Here is a 9,728-nt window from a genome sequence, read left to right as displayed (position 1 = left end):
TTTGCACATAAAACATACAGTGGATTTATCTGATTTTGCTGATGACTGTGTATAAACAGCAACACTGTTTTGCAGAACAACAACCTAAAAGACTTAGAATTCCTGAATGAGGAGAACTGAAGAGTTGTGTGTTCACTGTCTTTGGGTTTCAACACATTCTGAAATGTCACATTACCCATATAAAAACAATAATATATGCCACTTTAAGGGATGTATGTTGGGAGCTTAATTGATTTGTTCTGCATGTAAAAGTGTTTCAGTCAATGAAAACATTTATTTTCATCAGTCTCTCGGTTGATTTGGTCCCACAATCAATTCCTCTTCCTGCGCCTCTGAGACTCGGAGCCAGAGCACCAGTAGTCCAAACCATCATAATTTGTGCGGGGAGTAAGAAATCACATGTGTCACAGTTTATGTCGGCAGTTGTGGCCCGGAGCGATGGCTGGTTTAGAATTTGGAACAAACTACGAAATCATTTTCTTTGCACACCACTCATTCATCTTTTTCCCAGACACCCAGACATCTCAGGCCTGCTTCCTCTCAAAGTGACGTGCGGGGCAGGTAAGCAGATCCCCCCCCCCCCCCCCCCCCCACCCCCCTTCCTGGATCCCATGTTAGGTTTTTAAAACGATATTGCGACTCAAATTAAAATGTAATCTTATTGAGAGTTGACATGACTACCACATGTTGACCTGGCTCATTAAAAAAAAAAAAAAACCCTCCCGGTGTCACGCGGAGGACAACAACACGCGGCCATCTGAGATGATGTTGTGGTGTTAAGAAGGTTATCAACCAATTTAATCTTAGAGTTGTTGAGAAAATCATTTACGGAGGGAGGACAGCTGAAGTCCTCCCCTTTCTTTGATGTTTTCAACTCTTTGTTCAGCTTATCTTCTGAGGCGTTTCTTCATAGGTGACCATTAAACGGATGGCTGGGTGTTCAGTCCCCGAAGGTCTGCATTCACCCTCGTGTTGTTTCACCTCAGAGGCTCGCCAGAAGATCTGTCAGGACTGCGATGTTTTACAGCTCAGTTTACAGACAAAACACCTCTCAACCAAATCCCCTCAACAACATCTGCTGCCAATTTAGCCGAGGCATTCCTGCAGTCTCTCCTGTTTAATATTCACCGGGGTTAGGATCTGCCGGGACAAGGCTGTGGACGACACCGGGCGAGCAGGAGGGGCAGACCCGGCTCCCACAATCCTTTGGTCCACGGTCCAGACACGGTGAAAAATGAGGGGTTAACAAAGAGTGAGCTGGAGCAGGGGCAGGTTAACTGGGCTAATTTGCAGGGATAATAATGGCGTTTGCGCGAGGCCCATTGGGGAGCAGCGGTGTGGAACGCAGACCCGACGGTGCAACCGCACAGGAAGTTTACAACATGGCCCACCAAATCAAAACGTATTTAATCATCAAACAAGCAACAAGGAGCTGGCAGCAGAGGCCAGAGCCAGCAGCCACGATGAAGATGAAGACAAATGTTTGGAGAGGAGGCCAGACGGCGCACCAGATCTGCACCTCAAAGCTCTCAGTCGGTAAAACACCAGATTTTATTGGCCAACCCAAAGGCTCAACGTGTCAGGGGTGCATATTCCCTTCTGTTACTGCCAGTAGCCCTGAGCGTGATATCAACACTGAGGAGTACATTATATATGTTTTTAATTATTCTCATGTGGGTATCGAGGAAAATATGTTGCTGTACCATGAAATGAACAATTAACCCGGATGCATTGACGCTTTTACAGGAAATTACTTAAGAATGGCAGAGCCGTAAAAAAGCAACAACCATGTTTTAAGCTTTAGTCGTGTATCACACATACGGAGCAGCACGTATGTTCTGCCTGACTGAGTTAGGAGAGAGCAATAACCCAGTTAATTGATAATTAGAGCCGTGGCCTCCTTAAATGCGGCCACACAGTGTCCTTGTGAATTTTTATGGATGTATCCCAGGCACTGCTAACTTTAGAAACACAGGAAACTCAGACCGGTTTCCTCTGTGGAGTGCAATTTTATCTGTTTATGCTTACTTCTGGGAGAAAATGTATTTACGTATATGTATCATGTCTCAAGAAATACAATACCTTGCGCAAAAGGAAACTTTAATAATAAAAAAAAACAATAACAGAGAATGAAAAATACTCTAGTCGGCTGTATTTATTTCATGGAGTAATTTGTGGGAATATTATTCTAAATCGTATGGTGAACATATCAAAAACTCCCTGGGCTTTTCTTTTTTGGGTGAAATTGCATTTTATGTGAAAATAAAATCTGTATATTTTCTTTGGTGCGTGTCCCCATTCTGACGTGACGGCACCGGTCCTGGTGGGGCGATGGCAGTTCAGCAGCCGACACAGGCGGGGCTGTTTGATGACCCTGTGAACGGGTGATGCAGATCGTGCAACACCTATCCAGGTCGTCATGGCAACCGCATAAACATCTGTCTCCCCGTTCACGGGAAGGATCTTCAGGGAGCGGATTGAAGCGCTGGTTGTTGTATCGGAGGGGAGGCCTGGCTTATGTGGATCAATGTTTGACTTCTTAAAGCGGCAAGTTAAAATCAGATGTCATGATTACGTCATGTGTTGAGCAGTTTTTTAACAGGTCTGTTTGTCTTCATGGGATTCCTTCCAGCGCCCAGCGATCCTGAACGGGATATCGTGTTATAGAGGATGGATGGATAGATGTTTGTCTTAATGTTTTTGTTCATATCTATATCAGTCTGTTTCGGTTCTGCTTTGGCTGGCAGGATGTAAATCTGTGTGGTGATATTCTAGGTTTTAATTGGTTGTTTCTGAATCACAATGCGATGATTCTACAGACGTATCTAATGTCCATATAATATCTAATTCTGTATATATCATATTTACCATGATCTTTTTCCATGCAAAGTCAGTTCTTTTGCACCTTTTACAAGCTTTGAAACCATAACGATTACCACCACAGTTGTGTTTTCTGGCTTTTTGTCCAGAGAACCAAGGTGATGCTAAACAGACGTGGCCTCTTTAAAAAAAAAAAAAAAAAACCAACACATCATAGCTGTGACATCTCTTATTAGTGTGTGTGCAGGAGCATTGTTGTTGGCTTAGTACAAAGGAGACACTTGACCTCTTGTAATTAGTGTATAAACCTTTATTATTGTGAATAATTGTGTTTAGGAATCCATAGGCTTATTATGCATCAAACATTTACATAAAAGTTTGATCTTGTTCAAGGAGAAAATATATTATTTATTTCCTGGTTAATGGCTCACAGGCTTAAAGCGTTTTTTCTTAGGCTCATAACTTATAAACCATCTAAAGTAGATGACTTATTTTCCAATGATACACAAAAGGCAACCTTTATTGAGCATATGTCGAATCATCAGCCATACGCTTGTGTGGCTTTTGTCCACTGACCTGGAATTAAAGCCGAACAGACATTTCTCCTCCCCAAACTCATGTAACATTCAGTATTTCATCCCATGCCTGCGTCAAAACACATTTAAGGGATCTGTTGATACATGGCATCCATGGGCCGTCGGCACTCGTGTTTTACATTCCCACCTCATGCCTCACAGACGCATCACACAGCGGAGCAATTAGCCCGACGCTGACAGAGTCCCTAAACATTCAGCGACGGAGGAACAGTTTCCTCAGTCTGAAAACGAAATGACCTTGGGGTGATAGAAACACACCGACTGGCCTCGTTTTTAAATGGTTTAGAAATGATTTATGACAACATGATTTATGCCTAAACACCATTAACTACCTAAGTAGTACAAATAGGATACAGAACTTTAAGAAGTGGAATATGTCTCGTCCTGAAAAGGAGTTCAGCTCTGCTGAAGTGCTCTCGTTGCACAGTAAAAGTCGTGGACGTGGTAAAGTGAAGAGCAGAGAAAGGCTGAATTCGTTACTGGGCATTGGTGAAGTGAACGTCTTTTTGGCCCACTGACATTTTCCAAGACAATTTTCTCTCGAAAAGAACAACAGCCTGACGAATACACAGAGTATTTTTCTAGCCCTCATCAAGAAGTAATTTTGATCTCCTGTTGGTAGAAGAAACAATCGGACTTGTTCTACGTGACCAAAAACAATGAGCCGAAAAGCAAACATGAGTCGGATCAAACTGCAGCCAGGAGCAATTGATGTCTATCTGGAAGCCTCAGCTGCGGTTCATATATTGTCTGGACTGTAAATGAAGCGTATCTAACGGGATAATAAGCTGTCAGATATCCAGGTTGAGCACAGAGCTGCCCTGTTTTTCCCCGGGAGCTGCCGAGTGTGTCGAACAGCCAGAGGTTTGTGTCCCTTTTGTTGCCTTTTGAGTTGTGCTGTTGGCACAAGGTGAAAGGTCTGCGGAGGGCTGAGGTCACTGCAGTGCGAGTCTCCAGCAAACTGTGACCAGAGACTTTTATTTTTGATTGACTCACTAGACAAACTCCACAGTGTGTGGTTTTGGATTTGGAGTTATTGCTGCAGTCTGACGACTTTATCTTAATGTATTCTGACAAAACTATTAGCTGCGGTAGACTGTCCTTTATAGCAACAACACTGAGCCCTGTACCCTGGCAACATGCTCTGCAGAAATGACATTTATATTTCACAAATTGTCATCTGTATTTGAAAGAAATAACCAGTGACAGATCGTACTCCCACATCAGGAGCTGGTGATGCACCAAGGAGAGCCGTACCCTGTCAGCGCTCCAGGCCATCACAATAAACGCTTTCCCCTCAACAATGGATATGATACTGCTTGTTTAACTGCAATATAAGCCGCTATATTTTGCATTTCTAGTTCTATCCTCCCAAAGTCAATGTTGTTTTTGAGAAGTTTTGTGGAATTTGGGTTAAATGTCTGAAATGCAATCCATTTTGAACACAGACTGTACACAGCAATCAATATGTCATTTTCTTTGAGTCTCTAGCATTCATTCAAAAAAACTGGTTGCAATTCAAGTACATTATTATATTTCATGGTTTGTGAGCTGGATTATTACTAACAAGTAGCCAAACACAGTTTTAGAGGCCGTTTGAAATATAATATCACCCTGCGATACAACGTCTGTATTTGTAGTCACGAGCGTTATCAGTTTCTTGTATCTTTCAAGTCACACTGAGAAATAACACTGATAAGGTGAACACATCGAGCGGGGGGGGGGGGGGGGGGGGGGGGGGGGGGGATGATTGACAGGAACAGAGCTTTTGGAGACAGATTGTATGTACTCGTGCATTCTTTTGTACTTGGATCAAAGATGTTTCTGCAGCAGTGTCGCCCGAACTTACATACAATCCAATAAACTGAAACAGAGGTGGTTAACTAAACGGTAACTTCCATGTCAGGTGATTGATAAGCGCAGTCGTTCATCGAGGATTAAAATTAGAGACGGTGACAAAGAATAAAATTGAGCTCTTGTTTTCTGTGGGGGATTACTGTCTTGTGCGAGTGTCGCGTCACTGTGGTTTTTCATGCCGCATGGAAATGGATAATCGCCGATGTCTTCTTTTCAAGGGACGCCAACATCAGAGGGCGCGCAGACATCAGTATTATCCGTTAAGGAAGCCTCTGCTTCGCTAGATAGTCCGCAGCGGAACACGGCAGGAAATTTGGGAAGGAAACAGATGATGTCTCGCCGAGGTCACGAGCTGGTTTTGAACCCGTGATGACAGGAACACATGGCGCTCACCTCCAGTCGGCCCAGCCAAACACGCCAATGATTTATCTGTAAACTGGAGCCGAGAATGTGTCACTCAGGTTCTGGCAGGCCGTGCCACACGCACTTTGGGGTTTTGAAGAGTGCTGGGTCTGGTTTTACGGAGAGCCTCTGTGGAATGAGAGCACTTTTCAAACTGTTCAGACTGCTGTTAGTCTAACAGAGGTCATGTTTACATTAGAGGAGGAGCCGCTGAAGGGACGGTCCCGAGCTACCAGCCAGGACTGGGCCTTTATGATCAAGATAACACACTTACTCGAATTACATTACTCAGTATACTTGCTTCATGCTTAGATTCAGTGAATGTTTAATTATAGCAAAATCAAAGGAAATATAAGGTCAGATTTTTGTAAGTCTCTTTTCACTTGTTTGTAATTTTTCCAAACCTGTGGCGCCCACACACGTGACCTTTGGAGATCTGAGTCATGTCAAATCATCCCTAATCCGACGTCATCCTTATCAGTCCCAGCGTACTCTGGATACCTCAGCACCTTCCCCCGCACCGGTTCCCTGACGTGTGATTGGCTGACCGCGGGTTGATTCATGTGGTTTGCCTCCAATGTTTACCTGTTGCAGGCAGATGTTCCCCAGGAAAAGCATGGACGCGCCATGGATCCAGACCCACGGAAAAAAAAGAAAAGTTATGTAAACTACACAAACCTGTGTGACTAATGGTAAACTGTAAGTGGGTCCATTTCTGAGATATTTTAACAGAACATCAGATTTGTCTGTGTTGCTAAGGATCAGTAATATGTAAATTAGATCGTTTTTTTAACATCTGCATATCGGATCCACTAAGACAATTTCAAACATTTGAAAATAAAAATTAAATATTATCTATGTTGACTTATGTTTGTGATCAGCTCGGGTTTCATTATATTATATTAAAAATACTTTCAGTCATTTATTTTCTTAGTGTAACACTTCTAGATGATGTAGGTTTATGTTTTTTGTGCTCGATTAATTTTTTAAAGCTTCAAGGTAATTAATGAATGAAAAAAAGAAATAATAAAAAAGGTATTATAAGCAAGCACAATTGAAATAGAAATAGACACAACTAACATTTAGTAATCAAAATTATGTAATAAACAATTGAGCAGTTTGGATTAAAGAAATAGAATACATTTGACATTAAACAAAAGAAGTAGTCTATATACTGCTTTATAAAAATCTGTGTACCATTGGCTATTCACATTCCTTAACAGTAGGAGGCATTAGTGCTTTGTAATGTGAGTTGATAGCTGCTATTTCAGACCACAGAAGAAGATCCACACCACGTTTGTTTGAAGGTGACAAAAGGCAGTGAAGCAGAACTTGAGGTTTGAAGTTCATCACGTAGAGAACAATGGAGGACTTCAGTGTGTTTCTATGCAGCGAGGCGTTGGCGCGTGAAAGGATGAAACCATCTCATTGGAAGTAGCATTTGCACTTATTTTTAAACATATGTCAGTCAAAACAAATTTTATTTCACATGTTTTTATGAAAACACTGAGTGTGTTAGAAGAGACTGTGGCTGATGTGGTAATAATTTGATTAAAAATGCAGTTAATTGAGCATAAAAGGGAATATTTAGCTCTCTTTCCACATTAGCTGCTCATTTCAGTCTTTATCAAACTTTTTTTTATAGTAATATACTGTAATCTTCTATTACCACGGCACTGGGGTACACATAAAGATGTCCTTCGTGTAATGCTAATTTGAGTTAAAAAAAATGTTTCTAAACAGTTTTTCCTCTAATTTAGTGAGTATAACACTCTGGACTGCTGTTGTTGCTTCTAACAGGTCAGGGCAGGTATGCACAGGAAAGCATCACACTGTTGTCCAATAATAGTTTACATGTTACTCTAAAAGAATTCCATGTTTACATTTGTTTGTGTCCCAAAGCCCTGCTTGTCCCATCCTCCACCGCCGGCTGACCTCTGTCATGGACTTTCTCCCTCGTCAGACTTCCTCTCCTGGCTTCCTTCATCGCTCTGACCTGAGTTTAATGGCTACCACCCTCAGACTGCAGCAGGTACATTATGTCATTGGTTCATGAGTCTTATTATTATTATTATTAAATGTGACTACAACCAAATCAATGTAATTTAAAGGCGAAAAGATGTTTGGCGTTTCCGAATTAAACATTTGCCTCCCTTGACGCAGTGAAACTTTTCCCACTCTATATGACAATCAAAGTCATATAGTCTCTCGAAGGCAAGCTTGTAAACCGAGCAACCCTCTTCAACATTGTATTTTCTCCTTCACGTAACAGAAAGGATTGCTAATGTAGTTTACAATTATGTGTAGAGTGTAATAAAACGTATTGCAATTCATTTTGTTTTACTCTTTAATAATGATGTTTGTCCCGTTTTCCTGACCAGGTTTTGTTTCACAGTTCTGTCCCTTGTGCGTATTCAACCAGAAACATACAGTATACCTTGATGGGCAATGCTGAAGCCTCCGCCTATGAATGTTATTTGGTCTTTAACTCAAGTTTTTTTTTTCCGTCTACTGTTTCTAAGGGAGAAGATTAGCGCCACAATAAAGATGTCCATGAAAACTATGAGGTATGATTATATAGCATTACACCATTCTAGCTGACACAGCTGAACAGATATGCAATCACACCATCAACACTGGTGAGTGCCTCTCATATTAAAGCAATGTGTGCTCGTTCCAGCATTAACCTGCCGGCCCTTCATCATCTCCTCCAGCCTCCGGCTCTCCTGACTCATCTCTGCTGTGACTCCCGGTGGCGTCCACGGTCAGTGTGCTCTGTATACTGCTGATGTCTGTGTTTACCAGCCTTACATGCAATGTTAGTCAGAGATGTCAACCTACCACAACGCGTGCACAAATTACCCACGTCACCCGACGGTGCATATGCACACGCAGAGCTTTGACAGAATCTCGGCGGTGAAGGAGAAAGGGGTTCACAGAGGGTTGGTGTTCTCATAAACAGTTCAGTGGAGATAATGAGTTGATAGGATGTCACTTTCATTTACAGTCGAGACTTGACTGCCTCTATATCGCCTGCAAGCTGAGCCTCACTCACAAGCTTTGTATTACCATATGTTGAATTTTTAATCAATTACCGTCCTGAAGGAGAAATACTAAAGTGCAGATTCGCTTCGGCGAAAAACGTAGGGGCAAGGACAGTGCTCTGATATTTGCATATGGCTCATGTCCGCACTCGTACGTACACCTCTGAAGTGTGCTCCTATATGGCTGGAGAGACTGTTGAAAACTGCTGTCCACCGCTTTTGAGGTAATTAGTAGCTCTGACCACTCAGACAGCTGGCCAATTAAATGTGCTCATGGCTGCTGCTGCTGCTGCTGCTGCTCGATGTGTGCTGGGCTTCACACAGAGGTGTAGATGGGGAGGACAAACTCATCCCTCCATAGTGGGGGGAGAGGTGCCAGCAAAGCTTGGCTGTGTCTGAGAGTGCTGTGCCTGTGTACTTCTCAACTGGCTGTGTGAGCAGATAAGAAAGGAAGCAGAGGCAGAGCTGCTGATTCTGGGTTTATTCCACATACCCTCTTCCACATCGCCGCTCCGTCTTTCTCTGTGCAGCTGCAGGTCCGGGACTTGACCTGCATTAAGACATCAGAAACCGCCTGATGGGGTAATAGGAACAGTTTTACAGGACACCTTCAAAAGCTTGTTTGTGGGCAGTAATTCAAGGAAACGTGCTATTATGGTTTCAATGGAGTTCACATTATCTGAGCTGGCAAATTCGAAATGCCTGGACACCAACTAAACACATTCTCGCTGACCGATGTCTCTGCCTTCACTTTAATGTATTTATTAGACATGTACACAAACCCCTTTCTCACAACTCAATGATCAAGACTCATAAGCTCACATTTCCTAAGCTCTATTACTTTTCATGCATTAAATGCACTCGCAACATCCTGTGAGTAAAATCAAATGCTCTTTGTTCTTCTGAGACCTCCGCACGGTTTGATGAAACATGCCCAAAGGATTCTTTCTTTTTTTTTTACTGTAACCATCCTGCTTTTATTGTCTTCTGTAAAGCCTCTGATGCTGAT

Source organism: Lipophrys pholis (genome assembly GCF_963383615.2).
Source record: "Lipophrys pholis genome assembly, chromosome: 6".
Taxonomy (NCBI): Eukaryota; Metazoa; Chordata; class Actinopteri; order Blenniiformes; family Blenniidae; genus Lipophrys; species Lipophrys pholis.
The sequence above is the reverse complement of the archived record's forward strand: the minus strand, read 5'-3'. Positions refer to the sequence as shown.